We start from the raw sequence: 24,099 nt of genomic DNA on the forward strand, positions 1-24,099 counted from the left end.
GCAGTAACAGTTTCTACTGACCATTGCTCTGATTATAGAAATCAGTCATAGGAGGAAAAAATGCAGGGACACAACTAAAATATAACATAAGCAGTTAAAACTCAACCTTCAGCACATACAGGATAAAATAGCTTTAATTCACTTTTACTCCAGTTTATTGTCCCACTAACTGTCAGAGGGTGGAGCTTTAAAACTCCCAAATAGCATTAACTATAAGCCCAATAAATTTTACCTCCAATAACAAATCCCATTAACCAGTTTCATATAAATCCCAAACAGGTATTTGCCATAACCTTATATTTATAACAGTAAGAATTTATCTCAGTAAGTTCACTACTTTCATATCTAAATATACAGTTTCATAAGTGAACATTATACATATAAATCATTTTGCTTTAAAACACCCAATACATAGACAAATATCCCAAATTGCATATTGTCCATAACAGAAACATTTTCAAAAGAACAAAGAAAAAAATATTATTTTCAGAAGCTTTTTAAATGACCTCAGGATGACTCAATACAATCAATTAAAACTTAGAGAGAATATCCTATACAGAATATCTTAATACCACATAAAAGAATCCAAGAAGTTCTTAAAATTATTAAACTTTTAGAAACAACCCTACCAAAGTGTGGATCATATTTATGAGGCTCAAAGTCCATTAGGAGGAGGGGCGATGTCTCTTCTAAAACTGCTTGCTGCTGAAAACGGGCAAAGAGCTGAAATCCTATTCTAGGGAGGTGGAGGAGTGTGGCGAAAGCTGATCCAGTTCCCAGAAGCACGTCAGTATAGCTGTAGTTTTACCAAAATCTAAAATAGAAAACAAATCTAATAAATAAATGTTTGAATAGTCTGAAATAGAAAGACTGGTTCACAAGGACTGCTATAAAATGTGAAGAGGCCAATATAGACAGGGCAGCAGATTCCCATGTAAGGAATATGCTTATTTCATAGGGCAGATAAACAGTATGTTAGCTCTCATTATTTCAGAAACCTTTAAAGACCTGAATACCTATAGACACAAATATCCAGATAGATGACTAGTCCAAACACTCATCTGCCTAAGTATTTAGGATATAATGATTACCTATAAGCAGATTGGAAACAGTAAGGTATGACATAATTGAATTGCATTTATGGTTTTTATTGGCTATTGGTTCTAATCATAGAAATCAGTCACAGGAGGAAAAAACAGACACATAATTATAACATAATATAATCAGTCAAAAGTGATTCTTTAGCACATACAGGACATAGGATAAAGTAGCCTTAACTCAGTTTTACTCCAGGTAATTGTCCTAGCAACTTTCAGGAAATGAAGCTTTAAAACTCCCAAATATTATTAGCTACAGGCCCAAGAAATTTTATCTCCAATAACAAATATCATTAACCAAAGCTTCAGATAATTCCTAAACAGCTATTTACATGACCTTATATTGATAACAATAAGAGATATCTCCCAGAGAGTTCACAGCTTATCTTTCACATCTAAGTAGATGTTTTATAAGGTGAATATTATACAAATCATTTTGTGTTAAAATGCCCAATACATAGAAAAATCTTAAATTGCTTATTGTCCATAACAGAAACATGTTCAAAGGGACAAAGGCAAAAGCAATTATTCTCAGAGGCCTTTTAAATAATGGGAACAACCTCAAGATGACTCAATACAATCGATTAAAACTCATACAGATGTGCCAGGATATTTGTGGCAGCCCTTTTTGTAGTGGCCAGAAACTGGAAACTGAATGGATGTCCATCAATTGGAGAATGGTTGGGTAAATTATGGTATATGAACGTTATGGAATATTATTGCTCTGTAAGAAATGGCCAACAGGATGATTTCAGAAAGGCCTGAAGGGACTTACATCAACTGATGCTGAGTGAAATGAGCAGGACCAGAAGATCGCTATCCACTTCAACAACAATACTGAATGAGGATGTATTCTGATGGAAGTGGATATCTTCAACCAAGAGAAGATCTAATTCAGTTCCAATTGATCAATGATGGACAGAATCAGCTACCCCCAGAGAAGGAACACTGGGGAATGAGTGTGAACTGTTTGCATTTTTGTTTCTCTTCCCAAGTTATTTTTACCTTCTGAATCCAATTCTTCCTGTGTAACAAGAGAACTGTTCGGTTTTGCACACATATATTGTATCTAGGATATATTGTAACATATTTAACATGCATAAGACTACCTGCTTATCTAGGGAAGGGGTTGGAGGGAGGGAAGGGAAAAGTCAGAACAGAAGTGTGTGCAAGAGATAATGTTGTAAAAAATTACCCATGCATATGTACTGTCAGTAAAAAGTTATTTTAAAAAATTCACCCATGGGGGGGGGAAACAACTCATGCAGAATATCTTCATTCCACATTTCTTCATTCTTAAAAATCATCAAACTTTTGGAAATAACCCTATCAAATTATAGATCACATTTGTTATCATATTCCTTAAACAAGAAGATCATTATGCACCTAAAAAAACAGTCAATTAACACCATGTAAAAGTAGACTGTCCCTTTAAGCCATAACATGCTCTCTGTAGCAGAAAACTATCAAATTTATCTCCATTTCCTTCCATAGCCAAAGCAGTGTGGAGAGGAAAGATGAATTAAATTTTCATCTTTGAAGCCAAACGATCCTTTCCCGTTTCTCCCTCCCCCACTCAACTTCTCTTTATAATTAACTTTTAGGGTGCCACATCCTTCTCAGGATTTAGCCAAATTGTGTTTTCCCTATCCAGGCAGATGGCAAGTTCATTAAAAGGTCTGCCTCTTTCTTTCTTTTTTTTTTTTTTTCTCTCAATGTCCTCTTTCCCTTTGCTACATTCTTTTACCTTCTTTTTCTCTTTCAATTACCAATATTATCTCTCCAAAATCACGTTCCATCTCTGTCTCTTCTCTGACTGCCCTTCCCAACAAGTTACATCTCTCTTTCCAACTGATTCCTTCCTAAAATCATTCAAACTGTCTTACAAATCAATCTTTCTTATCCCATTTCTTTAAATCACCTTCTTTTCTCCTTTCCTTTCCTTTGAAATTTTAAGATTCACAATACAACTCAATAATTCCATAAAACTCATATACATGTTCAGCAGAGCTGATTAAAGCATAACTTAATAATGTTTACAAATTACCCTCTATGTTTCAGAAGGTAACATACTTCATCTAATTAGGAGGTATGTGACCTCTTCAAGTAAGTTATCAGAATTTTGTTTTAACAAGCTATTGTTAAACTGAACCAAATCAAACATAGCTTTTAAAAAGTTTTTTTTTTCTTTCAGTAGTAAAGTAAAATTAAAAAGTAAAAATTAAAAGTAAAGTAAAAGTTAAAAAAAAAGTATAAAGTAAATAAAAATACACATACACACTCACACATAAATTTTAAACTGGCTCTCAGAAAGTTTTTTTTTATGCCTGAGTTTTTTCAAAACAATTAACATCAATTTCTTTTGTTCTCTCTCTGACCCCACCTCCACCCCCAGGCAGAGCTGCAATGTGAATCAGATAAGGTTTTTAATTGCCCTTTTCCTTTTCTTCTAGCAGGCTTTTCTGAAAAACTGCTTTTCTGCCAGAGTTTTAAAGGTAGCCAAAATTTTCTGTTCCTTTTACTTTCAAATTAGTGCAAACAAGTTACACTTAAATCCAATAAGAAGTTAAAAAACACAAGCAGATTTTTTAATGCTAAGCAACTTTGCAAAATCACAAAATGGCCAGTTGCCAAATTTCTTGGCATAAGAATCATTGTTCTTAAAACTTGACAACTCCTTAAATCAACAAAACAGACAAGTCAACAACACTTACCACGTAGACACAACATTTAACACATACAAGCCATTTGTAACGTGCCCTCCTGGCAGTTACAATTACTAGTCTGTCCTAGGCCCAACAGAGTACCTTTGACCACTGACCTTTGCAGTGTGAACTCTACCCGTCTCGCCTCTTCTGAGGCCTTCAAAGGTCCTCTGGCCACGATCTCTTGAATCTATAGTTTAATAACCGGTAGCGTGCTCAAGAACAGCCACGTGTAATCTCAGCAATGCCGTGAGCAGAGCTTTCAGGTTGACAATCTCTCCCTCTCAGAAATTCAAATACAGCCTTACAAATAGGCTTCCAAATACCAGTTTGGTGCATTCTCTGCCTTCACAGAAAAATACCCAGAACCAAATTGTGTCCTAAGACCCCCAGAGTTTTGCCAACAATGCGGTACCCAGAAACATAGTGCCAACAGGCACCCAGAACCAAATAGTGCTTTAAAAAAGCATCCAGAACACATAGCATTATATAGTGTCCTATTAATGCTTCCCAGATTATTTATAGTTGGTCACCCAATTATGCTAGCAAAACAGAACAGAACAGGAAAAACAGAATTTACTCTCCTGTGGCCAAAATGGAGGTGTCCACAATGAGCCTTGCCACAGCCAAAAACTGCTCTCTTTGTGGGCAAGAACTCTCTTCTGGAACAAGCCAGAAGGCCAGTTTTCCTCAAAGAGTCTAGACCTCAGTCACCCCGAGGCTCCATATTTTGTGGGGAGCCTCCAAAATGTAATGCTGGAGAAACTGAGGCAAGATAGAGATTAGAAGTTTTTAATATTTTATTAGAGGGAAAGTTTAGACTAGTTGGCTGGATCAGACTCTTGTCTCAAAGTATCCAGCAAGGAGCAGGAGTTCCAGGGATTCTTATAGGGTTCCAGCAATCAGTAAAACAAAGGCAGAGGGGGGATAGAGCAATGGTGAGCAGGAACTTCCAGGAACTGACAATAAATTCTGTTCTAAGAAGGATCATAAATTCTCATAAGTTGGGAAGACTAGGAGCCAGGATGTTTGAGGTGGGAGATATGCCCACATCTCAGAGATAAATCATGTGCAGTTTATGGCTCTATGGAATACTAATGGTCAGGGCTCCTAGCCCTAATTATCTCAGTCCTAATGGCCAGGAAGGGGGAATTGCCATCAGGGAGACTGAAGTAGAACAATTCAGGGAAACTGAGGCAGAACAAGAAGAGCTAAGTCACTCTTAGTTGATCATCATACGATATTAACTGTTTTGTGTACAATGTTCTTTTGGTTCTGTTCACTTTACTTTGCATCAGCTCATATAAGTCTAGGTTTTTCCTTATTTTTATTTTTAAACTTATTTTAATAGTATTTTATTTATCCAAATACATGTAAAGATAGTATTCAACATTCACATTTGCAAAACCTTGTGTTCCAAATTTTTTTTCTTTTCCTTTCCCCTCCCCAAGGCAGCAAACAATCCGATATAGATTAAACATGTATAACTCTTCTAAACATATTTCCGTATTCATCATTCTGTACACACACACACACACACACACACACACACACACACACACACACACACACACAAATCAGATCAAAAGGAAAAAAAAAACCAAGCAAACAAACAACAATAACAACAAAAAATGGTGAAAATACCACATTCTAGGATTCATAGTTTTCTCTCTGGATGTTGATGGCATTTTCTATCACAAGCCTATCTTGAATCACCTCATTGTTGAAAAGAGTCCATCACAGTTGAGCGTCACATAATCTTGTTGTTATTGTGTACAATGTTCTCTTGGTTCTGCTCATTTCACTTAGCCTCAGTTTCAGGCTTTTCTGGAATTCTCCTGCTGATTGTTTCTTACAGAACAATAACATTCCATAACATTCATACCATAACTTATTCAGCCATTCTTAAACTGATGAACATTCACTCAGTTTACAGTTTCTAGCCACTACAGAAAGTTCTGCCACAAACATTTTGGCACATGTGGATCCCTTTCCCTTTTGTATGAACTCTTTGAGATACAGACCCAGTAATGGCACTGTTGGATCAAAGGGTATGTATGCACAGTTCTGTATCCTTTGGGCACAGTTCCAAATGGCTCTGCAGAATGGTTAGATCATTTTGCAATTCTACCAACAATGCATTAATGTCACTGTTTCCCTACATCCCTTCCAATATTCATCAACCTCTCCTGTCATCTTAGCCAGCTGAGAGGTGTGAAGTTTTAGAATTGTCTTAATTTGCATTTCTCTAATCAATAATGATTTAGAGCATTTTTTGTCATATAACTAGAAAGGATTTTAATATCTTCTTCTGAAAATTGTTTTTTCATATTGTTGAGGTATGAGAAATGAGGGTTGAGAGATCCTCTGACAATAGGGTCCCCTGGCTAGTTGCAAGCTTTGCAAAAGAATTTGCAAACACAAATGAATACAGGCGCAAGGTTTGTGGCAAAAAATGAATTTTTAAAATAGCTTTTTATTTACAAGATATATGCATGGGTAATTTTTCAGCATTAACAGTTGCAATTTTTCCCCTCCTTCCCCCCACTCTCTCCCCCAGATGGCAGGTAGATCAATACATGTTAAATATGTTAAAGTATATATTAAATACAATGTATGTATATATATCCATACAGTTAAAAAATGGATTTGTTATACTGAAAAGAGAAAATATCTTCATCAGCGGGCAAAATCCTATTAGGATTATTTGTAAAGGTCTGGGCACAGTGTTTAATTATATTGAGTTTCTTTGGCTCGGAGCTGGGGCCAATCTCCAGATGAATTTCAGGGACTAATTTTCAACTCTATAGAGAATAATGATTATATCCCAAGCCAAGATCTCCAATTAAATTGAATGAGATTACCTATCTGGGAGTTTACCCTATGAACAGGAGGGTGAGGCCCTTCCAGAGACCAGGAGGGTTTGAAACCCAGTACCACCCTTCCCCCAAAGATTAATGAGGACACAGTTTACATCAGAGCCTTTCCAACTCTTCCCCCCCAAAGAGCAGGGGGACAATTTACATCTATATCCTTTGAACATTTATCAATTGGGGAATGGTCTGTCTTTTTATAAATTTGAGTCAATTTTCTATATATTTTAGAAATAAGGCTTTTATCAGAAACACTGGCTGTAAAAATTCCTCGCCCCCCCACCCCCCAGATTTCTGATTTCCTTCTAATCTTGATTGCTTTGGATTTGTTTGTGCAAAATCTTTTTAACTTAATATAATCAAAATTATCCATTTTGTATTTCATAATGTTCTTGAGTTCTTTGTCCATAAATTCTTCCCTTTTCCACAGATCTGACAAGTAGACTGTTCCTTACTCTCTTAATTTATCAGGTTTTCTGAAATCATCTTCTTCATATTCTCCTATAGCACAATAGTATAACATTATATTCATATACCACAACTTGTTCAACCATTCTCCAGTTGATAGGCATCCTTTCAATTTCCAAATATTTTTTAGCCACCAGAAAAAGAGCTGGTATAAATATTTTTGTACAAATAGTCTTCCCTCCTTTTTTTTCCCCCTCTTTGAGATACAGACCTAGTAGTGGTATTGTAGATGAAATGTATTCTTTACTCTTTATATCATCGACATTTAATTTTGCTTTTGTTTTCAATTGTCTTAGAAATACAAAATGGAATTTTTCTGATACTGTATTTATATTTCTCCATAAATTAACATTCACATACACGAGTGAATCAGTCATAATTGCATATTCTAATTCCCTGGATAATGACAATAATCTGAAGAAGAAAGTTCATTGGTTTTGAATGTACTCTTTGAAAGCTATAATTATGAAAATGGTTTTTTTTGTTTTTTATTTGTTTTTTTAAGTTTCCCTTTATGGAATACTGTGCTTCTGTGCACATTTAGCTAACTATGCTATTGTATTTAATGTAATCAACACTTTTTCAAGAATTGTAAATACTACTTCTTTTGATAGTAGTAATACTTTTGCATATTGTTTTCAAAATCTAGAAGGATTCCTGGAGGAAAGGAAGAAAGAATTATGGAGAAAACATTAGAACTGGTGGGTGGATACTTTGAAATTTCTAAGTGAATATTAGATTCAGGGACTACAAAACAGAACTACAATAAAAACATTCAAAAAGAACAGATGTATCCTTTTTAACTATATGTTTTTGAGATGGAAAACTTAATGTAAAAATTGGAATGTATTATAGAAATTGAAATAAGCTATTGCAAGTTAAATCTCCATTGTACCCATAAAAAAGGAAATTAAAAACACTAATGCTATGTGTACCGTACATGCAGAAGATTTTCCTACAACTATCTTCTAAGTGTAAAAGTGGGAATGATATTCAATGCTTCCTCTTTCCTCTGTCTCTGGTATCATAGGATTCAATTTTGAATCTCATAATAGAAAAACCTAACTACACAATAACTCACAAAGGAAATAAATGACAAAGAAGCCCAAATCATTGAAAATAGGGACGGATGAGATGCCCAGATCAAACACTCACTACCAAGCTTCTCCCTCGATAGGAACAAATTAATTGAAAATCTAATTGTGCCTATGTGCCCAGACACTAACCTTTTTACTTACCTTTAATTGACCTCAATTTGTTCATTTTTCAGGTCACAGAAAAGTTTTCTGTAAAAATTTAAATTTCATTGGTATATTACCACAAACATTCATTGCCTTGAGAAGTAAATATGTAAGATTCATCAGAATCTGAATACATCTTTCTTTAACCAGTATATACTTGGAAAACTGAGTTTTTGGCTCCAAGTAATAAAAGCTACCATAAGAAACTGATATATTTGGTAGAGAGAGATTGAATTGTATATTTCCTTATGATTATCTATTTTCAAGTGTTAAGTTCTGGGTTTCCATCAAACTTGTCTAAAAGTAAAAATCACATTATTATTTCAAGGCCTAGAGGCTCCTATTACAAGCTGTTTCACAGTCTGCCATAATAAAAAAACCCAGTTTTGAAATGGCCTTGTTACCAAGCTGACAGAATCCTGAATCACTGGACCAAGCAGCTCCTGTCCATGGATCATCTCCTGTAGAGACAATAAAAGCAGTTTGGGAAGCTTTGAGGTTCCAGGGGAAAGAAGCTTATGAAAGAGGTAGGGACATTGACAGTTCAGGCAAGGAGAATGGATATTTCTGAAAGATTTATAAAAGCTGTTTTCTTAGGGGAAAATTTCATATTCACCCTTCTTAAGATGAAAAGATTAAATACTCTGGAATTAGATCTCAGTGTTCTTTATTCTTGTTCTTTGTTTTATTCTGCTTAACAATGAGTCAGCAGTACAGCCTTTTCAATCATAATAAGGAGATACATATGTAAGAAAATGTCACATAATTTTAACATAACCCGGGGCATTATAAAAATGGCTTGAGGGAAATCTTCTCAAGGTGGTAGAGTGAATGGCACTAGTTCTTTCACCTGCTCTTGCAAGAATGAAAGAGCACCACCAGACCAGGTTAATGATCAAGAAATACAAGAAGAAATCACAGTTAATTGCATCTTTCTAGCCCCCCACCTATATATGGAACTAGCCAAAAGCATGTTGGCTCTAGAGAATAGGTCTAGCCAGAAAAAGTCCAGTTCTTGGTCCTGGGCAAACCAGGAAAGCCTAGAGTCTGCATCTAAGTACCCAGGAAGTGACAAAGATACAGGAGGACAAAGCATATTGTCTCTCTGGTCTCTGAGAACCTGCAGCTGTGCAACTGATGCCTCCTTTGATCAGTAGGCTTTGAAACTTGGACCAAGAAGGTCCTGAACATTCTGTTCTTGGATCAGCCTACCATAGATTGCTGGCTTGAGAGACCTCCGAGGTCCTTGAAGAACACAATGTTCATGACCTGGAGGAGGGAGTTACAGCATGTTTGCTAATACGGAGAGGGACCAAGCAAGTCTTTGTCATTCTTTCTAGGAGTGTACTGAGCCTGGGTCTGATACAAAGTTCCAACTCAGGAAGTAAGAACTGGAAAAACTGAATAAATAAAACACCAATGAAATAGAAATTTTATGTAGCCAGGGACACCCAGAAACTCAGAAGAGAATAATTCTATCATATCTATAATTATAATAATATTTATGTAGTACTTTGTGCCCTATATTATGCTAAGTGCTTTACAATTATTATCTTATTTGATTCTCATAACAGCTGTTGGAGGCAGGTACTATTATTATCTCCATTTTACAGATGGGGAAACTGAGGGAAAAAAAAGTTTTAATGACTTATCCAGGATCATAGTTAGCAAATTTGAGGTCATATTTGAACTATGGCTTCTAGATTTCAGGCTCTATCTCTGTATTTCCTAGCACTCTATTTCCTGTATTCCCTAGCAGCTTCAGAAAGGAAAGACCTAAAAATACAGAGTTTCCACAAGCTCTATGGACTTTTTTGAAAAAAATGGAGCAAGAGTTTAAAAAATATATATATATATATGTACAAATCCTTGGGGATATAAAAATTAAATCCTTGGAGATAAAACAGTAAAGGAAATTAGAGTTTTAAAGCAAGGGTTCTTTATCTCATTTGTGGCATAGAGCTTTTTGGCAATTTGATGAAGTTTAGGGACTTTCTCAGAAAAAAAATGCTTTTAAATGCATAAAATAAAATATATAAGATTACAAAAGAAACTATTTTTTTAAATTAAAGCTTTTTATTCTTCAAAACATATGCATGGGCAATTCTTCAACATTAACTCTTGCTGTGTTCCAATTTTCCCCCTTTTCCCCCATGTTCTCTCCAGATGGCAACTAGTCCAATATATGTTAAACATGCTAGAAATATATGAGAAATGAATTATATTTTGAAGTGTGCTTATCAAAACATTGGGGGAAAAACTCAAGTTTATGATCCCTTATATTAAGAATCCCTTTTCAAAACTGGGACACTGATAACATTGTTGGTGGAGTTGTGAACGAATCCAACCATTCTGGAGAGCAATATATAACTATGTCCAAAGGGCTAACAAACTGTGAATACCCTTTGATCCATCAGTGTTACTACTGGGCTTGTAGCCCAAAGAGATACTAAAGGAGGGAAAGGGACCTGTATGTGCAAGAATGTTTGTGGCAGCCCGTTTTGTAGTGGCTAGAAACTGGAAAATGAATGGATGTCCATCAATTGGAGAATGGTTGGGTAAATTGTGGTATATGAATGTTATGGAATATTATTGTTCTGTAAGAAATTACCAACAGGATGAATACAGAGAGGCTTGGAGAGACTTTTGAACTGATGCCAAGTGAAATGAGCAGAACCAGGAGATCTTTATATACTTCAACAATAGTATTGTATGAGGATGTATTCTGATGGAAGTGGATATCTTCCACAAAGAGAAGATCTAATTCAGTTCCAATTGATCAATGATGGACAGAATCAGCTACACATAGAGAAGGAACACTGGGAAATGAATGTGAACTACTTGCATTTTAATTTTTTTCCCCAGGTTATTTTTACCTTCTGAATCCAACTCTTCTTGTGCAACAAAAGAATTGAAAGGTTCTACACACATATTTTGTATCTAGGATAACATATTTAACATGTATACTACAGCTTGCCATCTTGGGGAGGAGGTGGGGGGAGGGAAAAGAAAAGTCGGAACAGAAGTGAGTGCAAGGGATAATGTTGTAAAAAATTACCCATGCATATGTCAATAAAAAGTCATTTTAAAAAAAGAATCCCTTTTCTAGAGGAAAGAATTATTAGTAGGATCAATAGCTTAGTACAGAAAGTGAAAAACTTTAGCCAAGTAATGGACTCTTTGAAAATTAGATTGGATCAAAGAGAAATTAATGATTTTACTGGATGACAAAAACATAGAACAAATTTTAAAGACTGAAAAAATAGAAGAAAATGTGAGGTATCTCTCATCTAGAATTTAAGGACCTAGAAAACAAATCTAGGAGAGATAATCTAAGAGATACCAGATAACTTGAAAACCATGAGTGAAACAAACAAACAAAAAAGCCCACATCTTATATTTCAAGAAACCATGAATAATAACTGCTTAGCTTTTGAGAAACAAAGTGCAAAATAACTTAAAAAAAAACCAAAACCAAAACAAAACAAAATGAAAACTCTCAATAATATCATAGTCACAACCCAGAGCTTCCCAGTCAAAGAAAAAAGATGTAGTGGCAAAAGTCAAATAATAAAGGTTTCTAATAGAAAATAATTTTCCAGGCAGGGAAAGAATAGACTTCTAATAAAATAGTGGTCCTCTAAGCTTTCCTGATAAAGTTGAACAGTTACTTTGAAATCTAAGCAGAGGAGTCCAGCGAAATACCACTCCCAAAAAGGAAATATTTTGAGACATTGAAAGGGACAATTAGATAATGAAAGGTATGCATTGTAATAGTAGGGGAAAAAACAAGGGTCCTCATGGGTCATAGAGGAAATAAATAAAAGAGAGAACTTGGTACTGCTTTTGGTTTGTTTTGATGATCTGAAGAAAAGAAAAAAAAACTGGGAAGAAAATGGAATAAACTAGAGAAAAAATGAAGGAAGGGATGAACCTTTAAATAACTCGTGTTTGCATATGTGTGTATGTGAGAATAAAAGGAAGGAATCTGTGAATGGAAATTGGACAAGGGGAAGAGAATTGGGTAGAGGAAGTAGAAGCAATTTCATATTTGTATGATAGATATTTTATACCACTAATGTTATGATAAACTGCCCCATAAAAGAGAAGGCAACAGAAGGGGTTAAAAAAATCTTAACAATATGCCATTTACAAGACACATATTTGAAATAAAACAATTAGTGTCTGGAATAACATTTATTATGTTTCAACTGAACTCAGAAAAGCAGGACTAGCCATCGTGATCTCAGACAAGACTATAAAAAAATGCATTTGATTAAAAATGATAAACAAGGAAAATGCATTATGCATTTAATAATTTACAGATAATTATTTAATAATATATACTATGCATCAAATGACATAACATTAAAATATTCAAAGGAAAGGTTAGTTGATTTATAGAAAGAAATAGTAAAATTATGATAGTTGAGAATAACAGTGCATCCCTTTCATTCAATAAAATATAAACAAGAAAAGTTTAAAATCTGAATAGAATTTTAGAAAAAAAATATAAATGCAAATATATATATATATATATATATATATATATATATATATATATATATATATATATATAAAACAGAGAACAATGATGAGACGGGTATAGGAAAGGGGTGGTACATTATTAGCTTTGCATGGCATCTTTACAAAAATAGACTATACATTAGTACATAAAAATCTCACAAATGCAAAGAAGCAGAAATATTAAATCCATCTTTTACTGACCACTATGAAATAAATTATATTCAATAAAAAGCCTTTGAAGAAAGAATTAAGAAATAACTAAAGACTCAATAACTTACTCCTCAATAATTGGCAGATCAGACAAATCAAAGAAACAATAGATAATATCATTTTAAAAAATGACTAGTGAGAAACAGCATACCCACACTCTTGAGATGCAGCCCACATAGTCCAGAGGGGAAACATTATCTCAAAACACTTTTACCAATGGGAAAGAAGAAATAGTTTAATGAGTTGAAGATATAATTCTTTTAAAAAGAATGGAAAAACCAATAAAATTAAAAAAAAAAAACAATTAAATACCAAAATAGGAACTGTGAAAAGTCAATAATAGGTTAATGAAATTGAAAGTCAAAAATCCCAATGATTTGATCATTCAAATTAGGAACTTTTTTGGAGGGAGGAAAAAAATAGATAATTCACTAAGTCATCTGATTTTTTTTTAAAGAAGGGCATAAGAGAAGAAAGCCAAAGTACAACTATTAAAAATGACAAATTAGATAAATATGTACAAAATTTTAAATGCCTACAGTAACAACAGAATAAGATGTAGAGAATTTAAATAACCTCTCAGAAAAATAAATTTAACAAGCTGTAAATTAACTCTTAAAGAAAAAAATCTCAGGACTAAAGAAACTATCTGTAGTGAACTACCCAAAAATAGGAAAAGAAGAAATCCTATCAAATTTCTCATATGGTGCAGTTATGATCCTGATATAGGAGAGAAAAAAGGAAAATTACAAACCAGTAGTAGAAAACTACACCATAAAAGTTTTAAATAAAATATTAGCAAAAAAAAAAGTTACGGTAGTACACCAAAATAATGTACCAGATTGAATTTATACCAGGAATGAAAGGTTGATTTAATATTTGGAATACCATAAATATAATAAACTATATTAATAACTCAAATAAAAAGCACATGCAGAAACATGTTTAACAAAATAAAATATTTATTTTGAGAACACTAAAAAGCACAGAAATAAATGGAACTTTTAATAATGTGATAAATGTTATCAAAAAACCAAAATAATGGAGATAAATTAGAGCCCTTTCCAATAGAATCAATTATTTCTTCAAAATGACAGGATATCAAATAAATTCCCACAAATCATTAACCTTCCTATATATTACAAACAAAACCCAAGAGGAAGAAAGAAATTTTGTTCAAAATAACTAACTTCTAAAAAAATTATAAAACATTTCTAAAATAATTAACAGTTCAGCTACCAAGACATGAACAGTAGTTTTAAATAATGCTATACAATATAAATGTATAAATATGTATACATACATTGGATTTAACATATTTTAACATGTTTAACATATATTGGATCACTTACCATCTGGGGGTATGGAGAGGAGGGGAAAATTTGGAACATAAGGTTTTGCAGGGGTCAATGTTGAAAAATTATCCATGCATATGGAAAATAAAAAGCATTAATAAAAAATAAACAATGCTATAAATTGCTCATTGTTGAAAAGTATCAAGATAATAAAAATGGCAATGCTACCTAAATTGATTTATTGATTCAGTATCCTACCAATCTATCAAAGATTGTATAGAGCTAGAAAAAATTATCTACAAAAACAAAATGTTAAGAATCTTATAAAAAAAGATAAAGTGGAATCACAGGGGGCCTAACAATATTGAATTTCAGATTATACTATAAAGAAGCAATAAAAAGCTGATTGGGGGACATTTTAGGTATACCACATAATGAAACAATGATCTCATAGCACATGTTTGATAAAACCCAAAGACTTCAAAGATTGAGCCCAAAACACACCATTTGCAAAAAACTGCTAGGAAAACTATGGCAGAAATTCTGGACAATTTTTTTTTTTGCACAAATAAAAACCTATGTAGTTCAAATTAGGAGAGAAATATTTAATTTTTTGGGAAAAAACTCCTTTGCAACAAGTTTTTCAGATAGCTAAGATATATAAGGAACTTATTCACATATAGCCTCTGATTGCATAGCATCTACTATGCAGGATTGTTGTGAGATAATATTTGTAGAGTGTGTATGTAGCATAGTGCTTACCAAATGTTTCTTTCCTTCATCCTCTTCCCCTATTATTCTAAATTACTTTCCAGAGTAGTTGGGCCAATTTAGGATCCTTAAATGTTGGATGTTTGTGCTTGTCTTTCTATCACCTTTCTAACAATAAACTATTTCTAACTAACTTTTGTTACCTGTTAATTCATTATTTAATTTATTGAGGTTTTTTAAAAAAATTATTATTATTTACTTGTTTTTTACTATTGTGTTTTACTATTGTGACATGCAACAGTCTTTCATATAGTTAACAGTTTGTAATCCTTGTTTTGAAAAGTATTTGTTTATATACTTTGACCACTTATCCATTGGGGAAATCACTCTTGGTCTTAGTTGTTTGTGCTAGTTCCCCTAAATCGGTGCTGCTGTTGTTGAGTCAGTTCAGTCATATCCAACTCTTTGTAGATCTCATTTTTTTTTCTTTTTTTTTTTATTATATATATATATATATATATTTTATAATATTATCCCTTGTATTCATTTTTCCAAATTACCCCCCCTCCCTCTATTCCCTCCCCCCGACGACAGGCAATACCATACATTTTACATGTGTTACAATATAGTCTAGGTACAATACATGTGTGCGAATATCATTTTCTTGTTGCACAATAAACATTAGAATCCGAAGGTACATGCAACCTGGGCAGACAGATATTAGTGCTAACAATTTTCATTCCCCTCCCAGTGTTTCTTCTCTGGGTGTAGCTACCTCTGTCCATCACTGATCAACTGGAAGTGAGTTGGATCTTCTTTATGTTGAAGATTTACACTTCCATCAGAATACATCCTCATACAGTATTGTTGTTGAAGTGTACAGTGATCTTCTGGTTCTGCTCATTTCACTCAGCATCAGTTGATTTAAGTCTCTCCAGGCCTCTCTATATTCCTCCTGCTGGTCATTTCTTACAGAGCAATAATATTCCATAACCTTCATATACCACAATTTACCCAACCATTCTCCAACTGATGGACATCCATTCATCTTCCAGTTTCTAGCTACAACAAAAAGAGCTGCCACAAACATTTTGGCACATATATGTCTCTTTCCGCTCTTTAGTATTTCTTTGGGATATAATCCCAGTAGTAGCGCTGCTGGGTCAAAGGGTATGCACAGTTTGATAACTTTTTGGGCATAATTCCAGATTGCTCTCCAGAATGGCTGGATTCTTTCACAACTCCACCAGCAATGTATTAGTGTCCCAATTTCCCCACATCCCCTCCAACATTTGTCATTATTTGTTCCTGTCATCTTAGCCAATCTGACAGGTGTGTAGTGGTATCTCAGAGTGGTCTTAATTTGCATTTCTCTGATCAGTAGTGATTTGGAACACTCTTTCATGTGAGTGGATATAGTTTCAATTTCTTCCTCTGAGAATTGTCTGTTCATATCCTTTGACCATTTATCAATTGGAGAATGGTTCGGTTTCTTATAAATTAGGGTCAGTTCTCTATATATTTTGGAAATGAGACCTTTGTCAGAACCTTTGTTTTTAAAAATATTTTCCCAATTTGTTACTTCCCTTCTAATCTTGTTTGCATTAGTATTATTTGTACAGAAACTTTTTAGTTTGATGTAATCAAAATCTTCTATTTTGTGATCAATAATGATCTCTAGTTCTCCTCTGGTCATAAATTCCTTCCTCCTCCACAAGTCTGAGAGGTAGATTATCCTCTGTTCCTCTAATCTATTTATTATCTCCCTCTTTATGCCTAAATCATGGACCCATTTTGATCTTATCTTGGTATATGGTGTTAAGTGTGGATCCATATCTAATTTCTGCCATACTAATTTCCAGTTTTCCCAACAGTTTTCTCCGAATAATGAATATCCCTAATGTTGGAATCTTTGGGTTTGTCAAAGATTAGATTGCTATAGATGTACCCTTTTTTGTTCTTTGTATCTAATCTGTTCCACTGATCTACCGGTCTATTTCTTAGCCAATACCAAATGGTTTTGGTGACTGCTGCTATATAATATAGCTTTAGATCAGGTACACTTAGACCACCTTCCTCTGAGTTTTTTTTCATTAGTTCCCTTGCAATTCTTGACCTTTTATTCTTCCATATGAATTTTGTTGTTATTTTTTCTAGGTCATTAAAATAGTTTCTTGGGAGTCTGATTGGTATAGCACTAAATAAATAGATTAGTTTGGGGAGTATTGTCATCTTTATTATATTCGCTCGGCCTATCCAAGAGCACTGAATGTCTTTCCAATTATTTAAATCTGATTTTATTTTTGTGGCAAGTGTTTTGTAATTTTTCTCATATAATTCCTGACTTTTCTTTGGTAGATGGATTCCCAAATATTTTATACTCTCAACATTTGTTTGGAATGGAATTTCTCTTTGTATCTCTTGCTGTTGCATTTTGTTAGTGATATATAAAAATGCCAAGGATTTATGTGGATTTATTTTGTATCCTGCCACTTTGCTGAAATTTTGAATTATTTCTAGTAGCTTTTTAGCAGAGTCTTTGGGGTTCTCTAAGTATACCATCATGTCATCTGCAAAAAGTGATAGTTTAATTTCCTCATTTCCTACTCTAATTCCTTGAATCTCTTTCTCGGCTCTTATTGCCGAGGCTAGCGTTTCTAGTACTATATTGAATAGTAATGGTGATAGTGGGCAACCTTGTTTCACTCCTGATCTTACTGGGAAAGGTTGCAGTTTATTTCTATTGCATATTATGCTTACTGACGGTCTTAAATATATACTCCTGATTATTCTAAGGAATAATCCATTTATTCCTATACTCTCAAGAGTTTTTAGTAGGAATGGATGTTGGATTTTGTCAAATGCTTTTTCTGCATCTATTGAGATGATCATATGGTTCTTATTAATTTGATTATTAATATGGTCAATTATATTAATAGTTTTCCTAATATTAAACCAGCCCTGCATTCCTGGAATAAATCCTACTTGATCATAGTGTATTATCTTGGAGATGATTTTCTGAAGTCTTTTTGCTAATATCTTATTTAAGATTTTAGCATCAATATTCATTAAGGAGATTGGTCTATAATTTTCTTTCTCAGTTTTCGATCTACCAGGTTTAGGTATCAGTACCATGTCTGTGTCATAAAAGGAGTTTGGTAGGACTCCTTCATCCCCTATTTTTTCAAATAATTTATATAACATTGGGGCTAATTGTTCTTTAAATGTTTGGTAGAATTCACATGTGAATCCATCTGGCCCTGGGGATTTTTTCCTGGGGAGTTGATTAATAGCTTGTTCTATTTCTTTTTCTGAAATGGGACTATTTAAGCAATTTATCTCCTCCTCTGTTAATCTAGGGAGCCTATATTTTTGGAGAAAGTCATCCATTTCACTTAAGTTATCAAATTTATTGGCATAAAGTTGGGCAAAGTAACTCCTTATTATTTCTCTAATTTCCTCTTCATTGGTGGAAAGATCCCCCTTTTCATTTGTAAGACTATCAATTTGATTTTCCTCTTTCTTTTTTTGATCAAATTTACCAAATGTTTATCTATTTTATTGGCTTTTTCATAAAACCAACTCTTGGTATTATTTATTAATTCAATAGTTTTTTTACTTTCAATTTTATTGATTTCTCCTTTTAATTTTTGTATTTCGAGTTTAATTTTTGGTTGGGGGTTTATAATTTGGTCTTTTTCTAGCCTTTTAAGTTGTAAGCCCAATTCGTTAATCTTCTCTTTCTCAATTTTCTTCAAATAAGCCTCTAAAGATATAAAATTTCCCCTTATTACTGCTTTAGCTGCATCCCAAAGATTTTGATATGATGTCTCATCATTATCATTATCTTGGGTGAAATTGTTAATTGTTTCTATAATTTGCTCTTTCACCCAGTCATTCTTTAAGATGAGATTATTCAGTTTCCAATTACTTTTTGGTCTATTTACCCCTAACTTTTTACTGAATGTAGCTTTTATTGCATTGTGATCTGAGAAGAAGGCATTTATTATTTCTGCCTTCCTACATTTAATTTTGAGATCTTTATGTCCTAATATATGGTCAATTTTTGTATAGGATCCATGAACTGCTGAGAAGAAAGTGTATTCCTTCCTATTGCCATTCAGTTTTCTCCAAAGGTCTATCATACCTAGTTTTTCTAATGTTCTATTTACTTTTTTAATTTCTTTCTTGTTTGTTTTGTGGTTTGATTTGTCTAAATCTGAGAGTGCAAGGTTGAGATCTCCCACTATTATAGTTTTACTGTCTATTTCTTCTTGCAGTTCTCTTAACTTTTCCTTTAGAAAGTTAGATGCTATACCACTTGGTGCATATATGTTTAGTATTGATATGGCTTCATTATTTATGCTACCTTTCAGCAGGATATAGTTTCCTTCCTTATCTTTTTTAACGAGATCTACTTCTGCTTTTGCTTGATCTGAGATAAGGATAGCTACCCCTGCTTTTTTGGCTTTACCTGAAGCATAATAGGCTCTGTTCCAACCTTTTACCTTTACTCTGTATGTATCTCCCTGCTTTAAGTGTGTTTCCTGTAGACAACATATTGTAGGGTTCTGCTTTTTGATCCAATCTGCTATCTGTCTCCGTTTGATGGGATCGTTCATCCCATTTACATTTACAGTTAAAATTACTAATTCTGTGTTTCCTGCCATCGTATTATCCCCAGATTATACTTTTTTCCCTTGACCCCCCTGATCCCCCTCCCCGATATTTAATTTACAGACCCCCCTTGTGACGCGCAACCCTCCCTCTTTTTTTTTTTTTTTTAGGATCCCTCCCCCCTCCCTCCAAGTCCCTTCACTTATTCTCCTTTTCCTTTCCCCTTTTCCTCTCCCCCCTTTTAATGAGGTGAGAGAAAATTCTCTGAAAAACAAATATGTTAATTATTTACTCTTTGAGCCTCTTCTGATGAGAGTAAGATTCACACAATGATTCTCCCCCTCACTAAGTTCCCTCAGATATGGTGTATTTTCTATGTCTCTTCCTGGGATGTAGTTTCCCTCTTTTTATCACTCCTTCCCCTTTTTCTGAACCGACCTCCTTCCCTTTACCACACCCCCCTTTTTTTCTTTTATATCAGTAAAATCAAATTATCCTTGAGTATTTTTTATATACCCACAACAGAGTTACAGTTCTCAAGGGTTCTGTGTACCTTTTTCTGTTTCTCTTCAGTCTTGTGGATGTAGATCAAATTTTTTGTTTAAGTCTGGTTTTTTTCTTAGAAACATATAGAATTCCTCTGTTTCATTGAATGACCATCTTCTTCCATGGAAAAAGATGCTAAACTTAGCTGGGTAGTTCATTCTTGGTTGCAGTCCTTGATCTTTTGCCTTACGGAATATCAGGTTCCAGGCCCTTCTATCTTTTAATGTGGAGGCAGCCAGATCTTGGGTGACCCTTATTGTGGCACCTTGGTATTTAAATTGTTTTTTTCTAGCTGCTTGCAGGATTTTCTCCTTTGTGTGGTAATTCTGCAGCTTAGCCACAATATTCCGTGGTGTTCTTTTTTTAGGGTCTATTTCAGAAGGAGTTCGATGAATTCTTTCCACATCTACTTTCCCTTCTGTTTCTATTATCTCTGGACAGTTCTCTTTGATAATTTCCTGTAAAATAGAATCTAGGCTCTTTTTTTGGTCATAGTTTTCTGGAAGTCCAATAATCCGCAGATTATCTCTCCTAGATCTATTTTCCAGGTCTATAGATTTTCCCAGTAAGTATTTGACGTTGTTCTCCAGCTTCTCATTTTTTTTGTTTTGTTTGACTGATTCTTGGGTTCTCTGTGAATCATTCATTTCTATTTGTTCCATCCTGACTTTTAAGGAGTTATTTTCTTCTTTCACAGTTTTTAGTTCTTTTTGTAAATGCCCAATTTCGTTTTTAAATGAATTATTTTGCTCTATTGAGTTTTTTTCCATTTCCCTAATTTTTTTTTTTGAGAATTATTTTCTTTTTCCAATTCAGAAATTTTATTTTCTTGAGACTTTTTTATCTTTTCCAATTCAGAAATCCTACTTTCCTGTGTTTTTTTAACCTTTTCTAATTCACTAATTTTGTTTCCCTGCATGTCCTGTGAATTCTTTATTTTTTCCAACTCCAATTTCAGGACGTTGTTATTCTCTATCATAACTTCCCTTTCTTTTCCCCATTTTTCTTCGATCTCCCTCAATTTTTTAAGAGCTTCTTCTAGGAGAGAGTTATGTGATGGGGGGCAGGAATCGTTCCCCTTTAGGTTGTTGTCTGCTGATTCTCTGCTGTCAACTTCCTCGGGGTTGGATACCCGCTCTTTCTCTGTATAGAAGGAATCTATGGTTTTTCTAGCTTTTTTGCTCATACTTAAAAAAATCTTTTGGGGTCTGTCCCTGGGGTAGGAAATTATTTACTTCTTTACCAGCTTCCTCCCAGACCGGATGGATGCAGCGGCCCCTGCGCCGGAGCTAAGAGAGAGCTCTGGGAGAGAGTTCCCCACCCCCTCCCTGGAAGTGTCTCAGAGGTGATTAGCACTACTGTGCTTCGAGGGCGTAGAATAGTGAAGACAGCACGAAGCCCAGCCTATGTGTCCGGGTGGGGAGTGGATGTCTGCAGCAGGTGACGTGAGAAGCCCCTGTGCTCAAACTGGAAGTGTCTGCCAGAAACCGCGGCCCCTAGTTCAAAGGTTCCGCTTCTCTGGGACTTCCTGGAGCTGAGTTCCACTCCCTCCAGCTAAGCTAGGCAGTGTGTGTTGCCTTGGGCCGTATCCACCCACTTGTCAATCTCTTAACTATTCTCAGGTGGTAGCTGAGGCCACACCCCCTGGTGCCGAGTCTGTTGAGTCACCCCCAGGGTCCGGGGAAAATCTAATCTGAGTTTTAAAATATTTTGGCTTTCTCTTCTGAACTGCTAAATAATTAGCAGAGAAGAGCTAACAGCCTGTGCCAGATTCCTTTACCTCAGTGGCTTCTCTGATCCCAGAGCCCTTCCCAGTGCAATGGGCGCAGTGTGCCCCTACCCCACCGTCTGTGCTGGTCTTTCTTATTCCTCCCCTGAGAACTGACCTTTCCTGTTGAAACTCCAGATTCTCTTCAGCTGGTAAGTCGTGCTTCCAGTCCTTGTGGTATCTGTCAGTCCTGAGCTAATTTTGAGACTTAATTTATCTAATTGGTTGTGAGGGAGTGAGGACGTTCACTGAGTCATGTGTTTCTTCTCCGCCATCTTGGCTCCGCCCCCTCCTTATCTTTTTTAAAGAGATCTACTTCTGCTTTTGCTTGATCTGAGATAAGGATAGCTACCCCTGCTTTTTTGGCTTTACCTGAAGCATAATAGGCTCTGTTCCAACCTTTTACCTTTACTCTGTATGTATCTCCCTGCTTTAAGTGTGTTTCCTGTAGGCAACATATTGTAGGGTTCTGCTTTTTGATCCAATATGCTATCCGTCTCCGTTTGATGGGATCGTTCATCCCATTTACATTTACAGTTAAAATTACTAATTCTGTATTTCCTGCCATCGTATTATCCCCAGATTATGCTTTTTTTCCCTTGACCCCCCTGATCCCCCTCCTCGATATTTAATTTACAGACCCCCCCTTGTGACGCGCAACCCTCCCTCTTTTTTTTTTTTTTTTTTTTTTTTTTAGGATCCCTCCCCCCTCCCTCCAAGTCCCTTCACTTATTCTCCTTTTCCTTTTCCCTTTTCCTCTCCCCCCTTTTAATGAGGTGAGAGAAAATTCTCTGAAAAACAAATATGTTAATTATTTACTCTTTGAGCCTCTTCTGATGAGAGTAAGATTCACACAATGATTCTCCCCCTCACTAAGTTCCCTCAGATATGGTGTATTTTCTATGTCTCTTCCTGGGATGTAGTTTCCCTCTTTTTATCACTCCTTCCCCTTTTTCTGAACCGACCTCCTTCCCTTTACTACACCCCCCTTTTTTTCTTTTATATCAGTAAAATCAAATTATCCTTGAGTATTTTTTATATACCCACAACAGAGTTACAGTTCTCAAGGGTTCTGTGTACCTTTTTCTGTTTCTCTTCAGTCTTGTGGATGTAGATCAAATTTTTTGTTTAAGTCTGGTTTTTTTCTTAGAAACATATAGAATTCCTCTGTTTCATTGAATGACCATCTTCTTCCATGGAAAAAGATGCTAAACTTAGCTGGGTAGTTCATTCTTGGTTGCAGTCCTTGATCTTTTGCCTTACGGAATATCAGGTTCCAGGCCCTTCTATCTTTTAATGTGGAGGCAGCCAGATCTTGGGTGACCCTTATTGTGGCACCTTGGTATTTAAATTGTTTTTTTCTAGCTGCTTGCAGGATTTTCTCCTTTGTGTGGTAATTCTGCAGCTTAGCCACAATATTCCGTGGTGTTCTTTTTTTAGGGTCTATTTCAGAAGGAGTTCGATGAATTCTTTCCACATCTACTTTCCCTTCTGTTTCTATTATCTCTGGACAGTTCTCTTTGATAATTTCCTGTAAAAAATAGAATCTAGGCTCTTTTTTTGGTCATAGTTTTCTGGAAGTCCAATAATCCGCAGATTATCTCTCCTAGATCTATTTTCCAGGTCTATAGATTTTCCCAGTAAGTATTTGACGTTGTTCTCCAGCTTCTCATTTTTTTTGTTTTGTTTGACTGATTCTTGGGTTCTCTGTGAATCATTCATTTCTATTTGTTCCATCCTGACTTTTAAGGAGTTATTTTCTTCTTTCACAGTTTTTAGTTCTTTTTGTAAATGCCCAATTTCGTTTTTAAATGAATTATTTTGCTCTATTGAATTTTTTTCCATTTCCCTAATTTTTTTTTTTTGAGAATTATTTTCTTTTTCCAATTCAGAAATTCTATTTTCTTGAGACTTTTTTATCTTTTCCAATTCAGAAATCCTACTTTCCTGTGTTTTTTTAACCTTTTCTAATTCACTAATTTTGTTTCCCTGCATCTCCTGTGAATTCTTTATTTTTTCCAACTCCAATTTCAGGACGTTG

General features: G+C 34.7%; 1 protein-coding gene across 5 annotated transcripts in view; it reads left to right on the forward strand.

The window, feature by feature from the left end:
• Positions 1-24,099, forward strand: part of KATNAL2 (katanin catalytic subunit A1 like 2) — a 123,608-nt gene that overhangs the window by 26,032 nt on the left and 73,477 nt on the right. The gene's annotated exons all lie outside the window — the stretch shown is intronic.

Source organism: Sminthopsis crassicaudata, chromosome 1 (genome assembly GCF_048593235.1).
Source record: "Sminthopsis crassicaudata isolate SCR6 chromosome 1, ASM4859323v1, whole genome shotgun sequence".
NCBI lineage: Eukaryota > Metazoa > Chordata > Mammalia > Dasyuromorphia > Dasyuridae > Sminthopsis > Sminthopsis crassicaudata.